Source organism: Emydura macquarii, unplaced genomic scaffold (assembly GCF_026122565.2).
Source record: "Emydura macquarii macquarii isolate MOO-44397 ecotype Brisbane River unplaced genomic scaffold, CSIRO-AGI_Emac_v2 contig_212, whole genome shotgun sequence".
Lineage (NCBI taxonomy): Eukaryota > Metazoa > Chordata > Testudines > Chelidae > Emydura > Emydura macquarii.
Window position 1 is genome coordinate 9,521,077 of NW_027130349.1, and position 13,776 is coordinate 9,534,852.

Here is a 13,776-nt window from a genome sequence, read left to right on the forward strand (position 1 = left end):
ACCTGTTCAGGGGAGTTTCTTGGGCTGGAAATGCATTCCGTGGTGCTCTTGGTGCAGTGAAGCACTGAAGGTCACAAGAGTTGAATTGTGTAGCTAATTAGGGCCCAGGAGATGGAATGTATCACCCAACACAGGGAGCTTGACTGTGACTATGACAGATATTGCAGCCCCCTGCAATATCTTTGAAAACCTTATTGTATTACGTTTCTGAATGGTTTATGTATCACTGTGGGCCAGGTATTCTATGCAACCCTAGGGGGACAGTTACCGAAGCTCACTCAGGAACCAGAAAAGTGGGGAGTGATTAAGGTGAATCACTTAGGTTGTAAACATCTCCAGAGAGATACCACATCCTTGGGAGGCTTGCATATACTGGTTCAAACTGGGTTTTCCAGAGACCAAAAGACAAAGAAAGGGCTTTTGATATGTGATGGGGTGTTCACTCCACGCTGGAAAGGAAGGGGTTAAAAGTAGCCTAGCGAGGCTGCATGGTGCAGCCAATCAAGGCCCAGCAGGCTCACATAAAAGGGAGCTGCAGGGAGCTACTCAGTAGTTGTATAGAGTGTAAGGAGAGAGAACTGTATTCCTAGCAGGCTGCAGGAAAGTAGTACCTTAGATAGAGTAGTTCTTTGTGGAGACCAGGGGTGCAAAAGGGAGCTCCTAACTGGCTTTTGTGAGTTGTGGGCTGGAGGTCCTGAGAGGGGAGGGAAGAAGGTGCTGGGGCTGTGGGGAAGGGGCCCTGGGAATGGAAGTAGCATAGGTGGAGAAGTGAAGCAGCAGCAGGAGGAGGAGGCTGCTGCTGTCTACAGGGTCCCTAGGCTGTTACCCAGAGTAGTAGGTGGGCCTGAGTCCCCTCCCACTTTCCACTGAGGAAGGGGCTGTACTATAGAATGGGGAGATTCTTAACCTATCCCCAGCCCCTGGAAGAGGGAAAACATGGGTGGTAGCATGGCTGGATGTCTGAGTCAGAAATGATGTTGTAGTTCCTGGGTTGAGATGGGTCTGCAGGCAGAGAAGACACTAGGAGAGGGTGTGTTGGCTGAGAGAGCTAATCCCAGAGACAATCAGCAGGAGGTGCTGCTTTGGTGAGTGACACCTCCCCCCAAATCCAAGATATAAAAAGCCTGGGTTTAAACTGACTCAGGGCCTTCCTTTTGATTCAGCAAATGGACATGATCCTCCATCCCAGGGGAGGCCCCAAGCCTTGTGGAAGGGATGATGGCCTACTGGACTCCCATGTGGAGGGTGGATGACACCTGGTATGTTTAATGTGTGTGTTCAATCTGTTTTTATTAGCTTTTTCTTAACCTAAGAATTAATATTCTTGCTTTCTGTGTAATACACATTACCACATAAAGTAAAGGCAACTGCTGGCAATATGCTGCTCATACCCTTGGGGAGAAAGCAATGCACAGGTGGTAGCCTTTAGACAGGGTGGCTTGCTGGGATATCCTCAAGTAAGGCAGGAAACTGTGCAGCCTTATGACCCGCCTGTTGGAAGGGAGTGGGACAAAGAATCCCTGCCCAGAGACTGGTGTTGATTGGAGTCCTGGCTGTACCCTCCTGTAGTGAGGCTATAAGTGCAGTTACCCTGAAACTAACAGGGACCTGGAATCTTTTGGGGAGTGAGAGGCTGAGTGGTGCTGGAGCTTGGGCTGGAGGGTCAGAGAAGAGAGGTTCTCCAGAAGTGAGGAGCAGAGAGGAATGGAAAGAAGGCTGTGAGATCTCAGAAGGCTCATGTAAGTTTAAGCACTTCCAAATGAGTGAGCGTTTTGTAGACCAAAACCTCCAAATAGTAGTTTTATCCATCATAGTGTGTCACTTCAGCGTATATACTGTCATAACACAGCTTTCTCTCTGTAGATATTATCCTGGAAAACTTTTCTTTTCACCTCCTTGTGAGAGTGATCTTTGTTACCAGGCCCTCTGCAGATCCCAAACCATGATCTCTCGCATTGTCCTTTGGCTTGCCACAGTAACTTTTCTTTTTGAGGACAAATCTCAGACTGTTTGCTGACTCCTTGGGTAGTTGAATGTGATGGTTCAGCCTTGGGAATCCTTTCAGCATGACCAATTTGTTGTTGTTAGAAGTTCTGCTTGTTAGAGCCTTGAGCGTAGCCTCTTTAGACATTGCTGTGCTTCAGAATTTCTACAGTACTTGAAACGTCTCTTCATGCATAATTCACGTTCCCATCCGCACAATACTGAATTTTGGCTTTCTTCCCAGGATTTGGTAACATTCAGTGCTGAAATGGGGGAGAAGATGGCATTTGCCATCTTTTACTCAACTTGGTCTTTCTCCGTTAGCCTGTTTTCTTCAATCGGCAGTGGTGAGAACTGGGGGTATGACAAAACCCCCGTTTGCATATCAGTGATCGTAAAATGGTCAGTATATTCTTAAAGAAGCTGGGACGCATTCAGAATGGGGATTATGCCAACTTCTGATAGTGTAGATGGACTTTCCTGGTAGCAGAAAGTATCCCCTGAGGGAGGCAGTTTGTAGCTGTTCTTTGGTAACAATCTTTCATACATTAGAGGTTGGGAGTTCTGCAAGAGCTAGTGAAGTTCCAAAAATGGGTATATGTGGGCAAGGCTATATTATGACCAGGAGCTGGTAAATACACTGTCAGGACATTCCTTCAGTAGCTTCTGTAGGTAGAGTGCCTAGGGAACCATGATACATGGGGAATTGTGTTTACACTTTAACTCTTCTGTTAGTGAGAAGCTGATGATAGATGAGGCAGGCAAGACCCAACCATTCACAGCAGCAAGGTGACCCCCAGTCTTTGTTTACATCTACTTAAGCCATGTCTACATGTACAGCAATGCAATGGCACAACTGCACCACATCTGGTGAAGACACTCTATACTGATGGATGAGTTCTTCCGTTGACATAACAAAAACACTGCTGCTTGGTAGCTATGTTGGTGGGGGAGCTTCTCACACCAACATAAGCACTGGTGTGGATAGCACTGTCAGTGGAACTTGTGTCCCTCAGGGGGTGGCTTATTCCTATCCCTGAGCGACACGTTCTGATGACAAACTGTAGGGTAGACAAGCCTTCGAGGACAACTGTTTTCAAAAGTTGTTGAAATCCATACTAGAAAGAAACAAGAAATGGGATAGTGTCACTTTCTTGGGGCTTAGCAGGATTGACCAAAAGATTATTCATATTGATGAGAACATCCACAATTACACTAGGATAAAAATATAGGGAATAATATCCCTCCTGTTTCAGGATATAAACCAAGTTAACTGTCTGGGATTGGGAATAAAACTCCCAGTTTTCTAATCATCCATTGTGTAGATTATAAAGTCTTCCTCTGAAGCATCTACTCCTATCAGGGATGGGGTACTGAACTGATTTAAACTGTCAGTTCCTATCTTCCTAGATTCCTCCGTGTGTTTCCACAGGTGGCAAACACTTAGAGGTTTATCCTCAAATGATTGATTGGCACTAATAAAATCAACTAGATTACCTTTTATTTCTGTAACATAATGTTAATGCTGACCTAAAATGAAATGGCACTAGTGCAAGCCAATTTAACAATGTTTGTCAGCAACTCTGAATTAGCTTGAAACTGTTAACCCAGTTACTGTAACATCTCACTTCCCTCCCCCAAAGTAAGCAATTCTTGGCACACAAGCTTTTCCTAAAATTTCTGCATGATTCAGTCTTCTTCAAAAATAAGCAGGATCAGCATCTTTCTGGCCATTACCCAGATGAAACCTGTGCAATATCAGCACAATTAAGCGCAGTGCTTAAGGGCTTTGCTGTACTGAGGCCTATGAATGATGCTCTTCATGAGGGGACCTTGACTTTGGAACCCTCATCACCTCATTGGGATGCGAGAGCCTGGATTTTTTTGTAACCTTTTGGGTTTGCTGCAAAACTGGTCTTTTTTTCCAGGCTTGTTGGGATGAGAGCTGAACAGGTGGTCATCCCCTGTGAGTCCATTCTTTATGTACAGACCACACCCACTCCAGGTCTTTCACCACCACTGTGCTTTATTATACTGGTACAGTAAGACATATTTACAAGTCCTGGCCAACTCCCCACCTTCCTTCTGGTGGAAGGGAGTAGTACTAGGGGCAGCCAGGTCTGCCTTCCTTCAGGCTCTCAACTTCTTTTCTTTCCATGTCTCTGCTCCCTACTGCTGGGGTTGCTTCCCCTCTAATTAGCCCTTCAGCTGTAGTGCCACTTGTTAATGGATCCCAATTAACATATATTAGTGGGGATTTGAGTGATAGGGTACTGGGTCATGTCCTGATTGGTTACAACAAGCTTCAGTTTTTCTCCTATTAGCTAGTGGACATATATGTACTGAACTCTGATAATCAGTCCTTTTTATATATTTTTAGGTCATGGGGTGGGTACCCAGAGCATAAGGTGGTTGCATCTAAAGGATTTTATAAATCAGAAGTACAATGCAGCAGACTGTTCCAATCTTTCATGCTGAATATTTTAAATGAATGTCCATCTCCCTGCCTTTTCCCTTTAACCTTTATTTTGTTGATATTTCCGCTGACTTGTTCCCATACCACAGTGATAGGTATGGTGTGAAGAATCTGAACAAATAAATAAGTAGATCTCATTCACAGAAAGTTCTCCTTTAGGAGAGGATGAAAAGTGTGCTCAATTGTTTTCTTAAAGTCCACAAAACAGTACCAAGAGAGTGAAACTACAATAGATTTACTGAAATTTTAGCACTAGTTCTCCGCTTGCCTTAAGATGCCTGCACAGAAGCCCTCCCTCTTCAGTTTCTGCACATTGTGCACACACTCAATCATGTGAGAATGAGGCAGCCCTTGAAAATGTGACACAGCAACAGGAATTTTACTGTGTGATCCTCAGCTCCCCCATTCCCAGGCTCTTTGTTTTTTGTTGTCACTAACCAAATATAGTCACTTTTGAGAAAAACAAGGAAAATTGCACAGGTGAACAGTGATTTGTCCTCCTTGTATGAAGCCAGTCTCATTTTAGCCTATTTTGCTTTATAGATGAACATCTTTTGGCTCTAATGCAATATGTAATAAAGGCTTCAGGTAGCAATTTAATAACCAACTCTTTCCACTATATTTAATGTCTAAGGGCCTGATCCTGCAAAGATTTATTACCTCTCATAGAACCATTTTTCCATTAAACTTCAATAAAGAATGAATTTTTCACTTTTTCATTTTTTCCCTATTCCTCCTTTTTTCCATTTCTCTATGGAAAAAGGGAGAAAAGAGGAAAATGGTTGGGGAGGGGGAAGGGTCAGAAATGAAAACTGAAACTTTTGCATTTTCAAGTTTCTTCAATAGAGTTTTCATTTTTGAAAACTGTTTAGCATCTAGCATTTCAGCTAGCTCTGGTAGCAAATCTCTGCAGGATCAAGTCCCTAAAACAGTCGAGTGAGGAAAGATTGTCTTGATTAATGCATGGGACTGGAAAATCTGGGTTCTCTTCCCAGCTATGCCTGGCACTTCCTGTGTGATCTTGGGTGAGTCACAGTGGCTTTTCTTCATTTCTCCATCTGCAAAATGGTAGTTATGCTTATCTGCACCACAAGAGTTTTGTGAGGCTCAGCATTTTATTCTGACCTCCAGGGTAGGCCACAGAACATTTCCCCAGAATAATTCCTAGAGGAGATCTTCTACAAAAACATTCAATCACAACTTAAAAATGGTCAGTGACGGAGAATCCATCATGACCCATAGTAATTAACCATCAGAACAGTTTACCATCACCATTAAAAATGCATGCCTTGTGTTTTGATATCCAAACGGATTTACTCAAATTGAAGGTTAGCTTGTGACCATAAACCACAGCCTGTGGCGTGGTTGTGTGTGAGTGAGGGGAAATGTCAAGGCACCCTGCCCTTGGCAGGAATTCACAGAAATATGGTGCCTAATTCTGGGAAAGGCCACACAGCAGTAGCTATACCCTTTTACAGGGTTCAGCAATAATATTCCCTGTGCTTGCCCAGGTGAATTGGGTAGTGTGAGGGAGAAGGGAGCCTAGGCATCACCCTGCCCCAGCTGCCCTATAGAAATTATGGTGCCACTCTGGGCACTAGATTTCGTTGGTCTCCTTGTTGCTGGGACTTCCAGGTTGCCCATCTTGCTTGGCCTGTCTGCATGGGAGGAAAATTGGTGTTTTAAACCATCTTCCACTCCTTGTAATGTTCAATGATCAGTGTTTAAGTTGCTTGCAAGAGGTCTCCATTTTCCCCTCATCTCTAGTTTCACTTGGCTATGTACACCAATAATGAGCTTCTCAGACCCCTACACTGGGAAGCTCAGCCCTGAGAGGCACAGACCCTCAATACATATATGCTTTGTGCACCTGTGCTCATCTAGGCACTATCTAGTCTGTTTTTCCATAAACTCAGTTTTCCAAAACTGTTTTGCTACACATTTTGATCTGGCTGATGGAAAGGACTTAATATGACAAATGTATAGTTACATTTTGGCAGAATCAAGTTGCAGACCATGGTCTCTACATACTCCGAGGACTTTCAGGGAGCTTTGATGCTTTGTATCAGCAGGCAATAGTGACAAAAATAGTAGGTACAGGCTGGGGTGGAGATGCACAGAAATGAATGGGAGTGATGGCACTTAACCTAGCATCATTTGATAGGGATAGGATGAGATCTTTCAAGGGAAGTTTGTTGAACACAGAACATAAGATCACTAAAATTAGTCATTTTGGCAGGATTTAAAGTAACGAGAAGGTGAGGGAATAAACTAGGGCTTGAAATCAAAATAAAGCAAGATCTCTCCTAGATCTTTAACTGTTTCTTGCCTTAATTTTTATTTAATGCTCAGTGGACAATATGCTTACTGAGTGCCTATATGTATGATGAAACTGGTTTAAAATGACCCTTCAAAGGGTTGATAAGTAGCCTCATAAGGGAAATAGTCTTAATGAGGGCAGCTGAGAGGCTAAAAGGCAATTACATACAAGATTAAATCATGTTTGGTGATAAGTTATTTGATTGTGTTAAGTACTTGTATTCTAAATGTTTTTTAAATACTTTTATTTATCATAAGCTACTTGGGGACAGATATATAATGTGTGACACGTCAGTTAGCCTGGACACACATAAAACCTATGATATAAATCTCCTGTCACTGAGATACCTAATCACTGCAATAAATAAAAGCACACAAGCCCAGAACACAACGGTGTGTTCCCCTTTCTGTTTCTCCTGGGTGGGCAGGTGTGTGTGACTTTATGTGGGTAGCTCTTCCCCGCCCTTCCCACCTCCTTCCTTTATCAGCATTATTTTGGGGGCAGGATTGATCAAAAAGGTGTTTTACCCTTGGTTTCAACACCCTTAGGCTTGGGATCAGTCTTGCATGAAGTAAAAAAGTAAACACTATATTTAGCAATTCACTGGTGTTTCTGGTTTAAAAACTGAAACCAAGACACAGCCAAACAAAGAGCAGCATCTCCTGAGAACAAATTGTGAGTGTATAAATGTGCCTTAGATTGTGCTGATCTCCCAGGAAAGGCTATTTTTGAACTTGAGATCAAGGCTGAGCAGTTTCTGCCCTAGCTCCCTTTAAGCAGTAGCTAACTTCTCAAATAGTTGCACTCAGCTCAATGGAACTATCTGAAAACCAAGGTACTACTCAGTGAGTGAGGATATCTGAATCTGCTCTTAAATAAACAAAGGGGCTTTTGCTCACATTTTAAACATGAAATATATATAGACACAAAGCTCTATTTATATATAACTATTGGTGAGTTGCTAAGATCAAATTAATGAATCTGTTAAGTATTATGGAAAAACAAACATTCCTGATGTAACTGATTTAAATAAGAATTTGATTGCCCATTTCTTAATTGCTACTCACAGCAAATGAAGTGAAGTTGCACATAATTTTCCAGACAACAGTTTACATAATTCAATTAAATTGGTGTATTGCACTTCAGGAAATAAAAACTAAATTTTGTGGTAGCATTAAATTATGTGCTAATGGTAAACCTATTCCAGTGCTTCTGAACTCATACTTTCAATAGCAGAGAATTTTAAGCTTCTGAAGAGCTCTTTGTAATGTTACTTTGTTTGGTACCTGTAGACAGTGACCTGAAGACCTTGTTCTGTTCTTTTGAACTTAGTCTGCATACTTGTTACATAGTGGGAAAGATTCATGTACTATGTCCTTTTGACTTGTAATATGTGCTAGATGATGACAGCACAAGTATATTGATATCACATTGGCATGAGGTAAAACCTACTTCTCTCCTAATTTGGTAGAGATGCAAGTACACAAGCTTCAATGAGTCCATACCTGCTCTCAGTGAAGGCAATAGCAAAATTACCATAAATTTTAATGGGAATTCAATTAGACTCTGTAAATACATAAAACAAATTTATTGTGGCAGCCAAAAATATGCTAAGCTCATTAGGACTCCATTTCTTTCTATGCCCTCCCTGATGTGTTTGCAATCTAAATTTTTAGACATGACAAATCAAGTCCCACTAGCAAATAGAATTGCAGCAATGAGATGGGGAAATAAAAGGACGCAGCAATTCAATCGTAGTTACTCGTTTAGTCATGTGGAATTCTTGGTGCTGCTTAATATATATATTGTGTTGTTTTTAGCTATACACATTGATAGACCAGACTGCTGTAATCCCACTGCTCCCCCATCTCAGCCCTTCCCTACTGTTTGTCACTGTAAGCACTTTGGGGCAAGGACCATGACTTTCTTGAGTGTGTGTGTATCTGATAAGAGAATATTATGGCATTACTGATGCTGTAAATAAGGTTGAGAGATCTCTTTTTAAAATATATATTAAAGATTCAACAGGTCAGTAGTTGAAGGCTGTCAGACATGCATAAGCAGTGTATAAAGTGCCCTTTATTCAAACAGCTGCTACTTTAACATCTCATTTAAGACCCTAATTGGTAAATATATTAACACTGCAGTTGACACAGACTACTTAAGACCTATCTACAGATGTCACAACATATTGCTTTACAAATAAGGGCTAGATTGTGACTTAGACTACATGGCTACAGGGGATGTGGCGGTGTGTAAAAATCCTCCCTTACACTCCTATGTTTGCCACCTGGGCACTGGGTCCAGTGGTGCAGGCTTATGGAGGTGCTTCACACTTGCTCACTCCCCCATTCCCATTCCTATAGCAGGAGGTAGTACTAGTCCTGGTAGTAAGACATATGCAACATTGGGTCCTTGGCCATCAATAGGGAACATGGCTGGCAGTTGATGTCAGCCCAGAAAAAACAATAGCCAGCTGCTGTTTCAAATAGCAACTCCAGCAGCCACCGAGCTAGTGACTCCCCCAAAATACCTTGCCTGAACCCCTCCAATATCCAGCAACCAAGGTGTCTTCACCCATAGAGAAGCTCCCTGTAGAGAAACAGCTGGCAATTGAAAAGGGGAACATCCGTAACCCACCCTGTCCAAGAAAGCAGATCACCAGGGAGAAGAGATGCAGCAGGGGGAAAAGAATCCCTTTAAAAAAAATAGTGGTGGGAAGCCAGAGACCTTGCTGTTGGGAGGGGAGAGGACAAACTATAAATCTGATTCTACTTCAGCAAGAAGACCACATGTGTCAACTTCCATCTCTCTTGACCCCCTACCCTTGAGACACAAACTCAGAAGTTTGCTATTACTCACCATTTGCAAAAGATACCAAATGATCTTTGGATACTGCGAACTCTGAGCCAAGTTTCTGCTGGTAGCAACTAGCATAACTCCACTGAAGTCAATGTTAGGGTGTTATTGTGTGTTCCTGAACATGTGGTCTCTGGTAACATAATCTGGGGGATAGAGTACTAGAGTGAGAGGCAAAGAGAGCTGGTTCCTATTCCCAACATGTGCTCTCTCTCTAATCAGCTGTGATTGCCAGATTGCTTACCTCCATGTATGTGGGTTTCACTGCCTGCAGAATGAGGTTTATTAGTACATTCCTGCCTTTCTAAAATGCTTTGAAACCTACACAGGAAAAATGCAATGTGAGCTAAATGTTACTATTATACTGTGTGTGGATGAGTGTGTGCATACTTATGCATATATTAGTATATACACAGACAGAAAGAGAATAGAGACTAGTACACTATAAAGTGTATGGGCATGGGCTGGGAACAGACATATGAGTGGAGAGGATCAGAATAAGTAGGAGTAGAAATTTCTAATGTGCCATTGTAGTTTTTAATAGATTTTTTTTTTAAGTTGTCATCTATATTTGTAGGGGTATAAGATAATGAATGCTGTGATGCCAAAATTTCCTTCCGGGTAGGAAACCTTTTTTTTCTGGCAGCAGATGAGCAGATGATAAACCTGTGAGAGGTTTCATTACACTTTCCCCACAATGCCCACGCTGACTGCCTCAGATCACCTTCCCTTGGATCTGCTGCTGGGAGGTTTTTAATGTTTAGGTGTCAAGCCTGAGTAGGTAATGGCCTATTGAAATTGACATACTTCAGTCTTGCCTAACAGTGAAATAATTTTGAAATGAGGTATTCCATACTACTGTTTAAACTAGTCTAGATAGGTGACATCATGATTTCAAAAGACATCCAACAGGCAGACAAAAAGCAGGTGTATTGATATAATTTTTTTGTTCAAACAGAAAAGGGCTTCCATGTTCACACCCTCTAGCATTAATTGTACCAAACTGGCCATGGAAATGGGGTGGAGTACTGGTCTGTCTGATTTTAAATGTGAGGCATCTGCTTAGCGTGTTCGTAGCCAACAACTACTCCTTTAGAACCAATTCTCCATCTAAATGGAGCACTGGAGACAAAGATTGATCTGTATTTTTCTAGGATTGTTAAACTTGAGATTGGGGGCGTAAATGTGATATACTCTAAAGAAAAGAGTAAAATTCTCCAAACAAAGCTTGATAATTCTGAAGTCTAGGTATTGCAGCCGAGCACTTCGCAGCTGGAGACTGCCATGCAGGGTCTGGGCACCTCCTGAGTGCCACAAGCATATTAGCTAGAACTACACAGTTCCACTGGACAAAATCCCTAAAAAGGGGAGTGGAGGACTATAGACATGTCCTGTGGCTAGAGCATTGCTGTGGACCTGCTTCCATCTGTGATGGGGAGGAGGCTTGAATACACCTTGTTTTTATGGGCTTTGCATAGCTGTCGGGGTTTGTCCCTATATCTAGTTCATCTATAAATGATCATAGCCCAGATCCTCAGCTGGTGTAAGATGTAAATTGAAGTCAAATGAGTTATGCCCATTAACACCAGGTGAGGATTAGGTCCCATATTTCCTTAACTTTAATGAGATTCCAGACATCTGTTCAGTGCCCTAATTTGCAAAAGTTTCTATAGTCCTCTCTCAATTAGAATGAAATACAAGATTGCCATTTTTCAGTGTGATTCTTTCTCCACTATTGTGTTACATCCTTGGGATGATATTATTGAGTAAGGTGTGAACCTAATGGTTTAGTTGGAAGAAATCCTATCCGAGAGTTTCCAGATATATCCATGTTCTTCACTAGAGTTGAGAAAGGTGCTAAATCATTACTCATTACCATATGCTCAAGGTGAGTCAACCTGGCTTTGCTACTCCTCAGATCATTTGTATTACATGGAGGGTGCAAGATCATTATCTATGCTCTTCCTAGAGCAATTATAAGTATAGGTGATGTTCAGAAGCCTTATACCTTTTCTGGGCTGTTAGCCAAGTTTTAATATATTAGAAATGAAAGGAAACATCTTCCCTGTTTCAAGTGCTTTGCAGGGATAAATGGCAGAATCCAATTCTAGCACTGACATGCCATGGTTTGTTTGCCAGAATGCTACGTTGTGATCATCTTGCCCTCACCACCTCTCTCCTGAGATTGGCAATTGAGCAATCAGAAACATAATAGGTGGGATTTGTAATGAAAGATTCAACACTTTCTCAAGGATTACTGTAAAGCTAATTAGCTGTACTGACCTCCCTCCCAACCCTAAATAAACATCAAGCTCTAGTGAGAGGTACCACTCAGACAGCTTATTTCTAGGAGATAGTGTCCAAGAGATCACAAAGGAATTTACCTATTTAATTCACTGGTTCATATTCATCTTCCCCTAACACATTCTCAATTAAAATTTTAGGGGGAAAAATCCAAACAACATTAAAAGCTACTGACCGCATGAAAGTTAATTTACCAATGGTTACTGCACCATAGTGTCTGACACACTGCAGTTGGTCATTCACTTAGAATAAATGTCTTATCTCAAATACTTCTATGTGCTAAATGTTGACTCTTTTTAATGATACCTTGTGTGGGGAGCTATCCAAAGCATCTTCCTATATTGACCAGAGTTCTGGAAACATAGTAAGTCTATCCATTGAACAGCTTTTGATGCAGGTGTCTGTATTTACTTTTCTAGAAGTCCATTTTAACTTTAACGGGGTCCTACAATGCATGCAACTACCTATAATACAAGAAGTACAGCAGAAGAAATGGACATGTTTGGGACATCTTTTAAGAATGCCTAATTATAGAATTAAACCAGCATTTCTCTGACACCCTGGCAAGAGATGGAGCAGCTGACCTAGAGGCACACTCTATAGCACAACAGAGGCTGAAGCAGCATTGTTACATCTGAATATAGAAGATGCAAGAAAAAGAGCCCATAATAGGAATAACTCAGGCCTTTGACTTCTGCATCTGAAGATGTGGGTAGGAAGGAGGTGGTGGTGATTCCTCCAGCAAAGGCACCATGTAAACAAAGAAAAGATGTTCATAAAAGAGAAACTGTGGTCAACTGCTTTGTACAATGTCTTTATACAAGTAGTTACATACATATGTTTGCAGGATTGAGCCTCTGTTCACTAATCCCCTGTGACACATGACCATGTCATCAGTTTCGGTCAACAATTTCAATGTTATTTTTAAAATGACAAACCAGGAGTGAAATGACTGTTTTTTTCAGGATTATTAATTGCCTCAAATAACATAAGAAGCAGTGGCTGTCAAACTCCATTGGAAAATGAGGCCACTTATTTAGGTACCAAATAAACATTGGGGTGTTAGGTTTTAGGCATCTAACTCTGAAAACCTTGGCCAAAACGAACTATACAATGATTAATTCTCCATGGACTGTCTACAGATAAACTTAGTCTCTATTTTGCTTTTAACAAATAGCATGAAACCTGAAAGTAAAAAAGTACCTGAAAACAGAAATTAACATTAGAATCTGGGTAAACATGAGACTATTACTAAATCCCCTGTATTTTTCTTTAAAATAGTGTAAAAAAGTGATGAGGTTTCAATGTAACTTTCCTCCTGGATATATTGGTTTTTATTATCCAATTATAAAATGCAATTTAATTAGTGTTGCTTGCTGTATGCAGATGCTTCTGACTTTTTCCTTCAAAGAAAAAAATATGCACTTATGTTGGAAGTGTCACTGTGCCTTAGTGGGTCAGTGATGAGAATGCCAGGTTCAGGACAAACAGCTGAGAAATAAGGTAGTCTCAATCCAAACTGGAGTTATTCTTCCATAAAATATACAAAGCCCGCAACAAAAGTCAACTTCTCTCACCACACTGGTTAACAAGAAGTCCAAAGTGCAGTCACCTTAGGCATCCCAACACTTGTTTCATCACCCAGACCCTAGACTTTATAATGAGTGGAAAACAAATTCCATCAAAAGGTTCTTCTGATCCCAAGAGAGCAGCCACATAGCCAAGTCAATATAACTCAGATCTTACCCAATAATCATGCTGTTGCTAATCCTTTAGTATCTAATATCTAAAGGTTTATTTATAAGAGAAAAGGAGAGTTAAAATGGTCAAAGAA

General features: G+C 41.3%; 1 long non-coding RNA gene across 1 annotated transcript; it reads left to right on the top strand.

Annotated features, from left to right (window-relative positions):
* Positions 1–568: 568 nt before the first annotated feature.
* Positions 569–12,909, top strand: LOC137151635 (uncharacterized). Its single transcript, XR_010919325.1, has 3 exons — positions 569–1,085; positions 1,164–1,259; positions 12,362–12,909. It is a non-coding gene; the product is annotated as an uncharacterized lncRNA (long non-coding RNA).
* Positions 12,910–13,776: the final 867 nt, after the last annotated feature.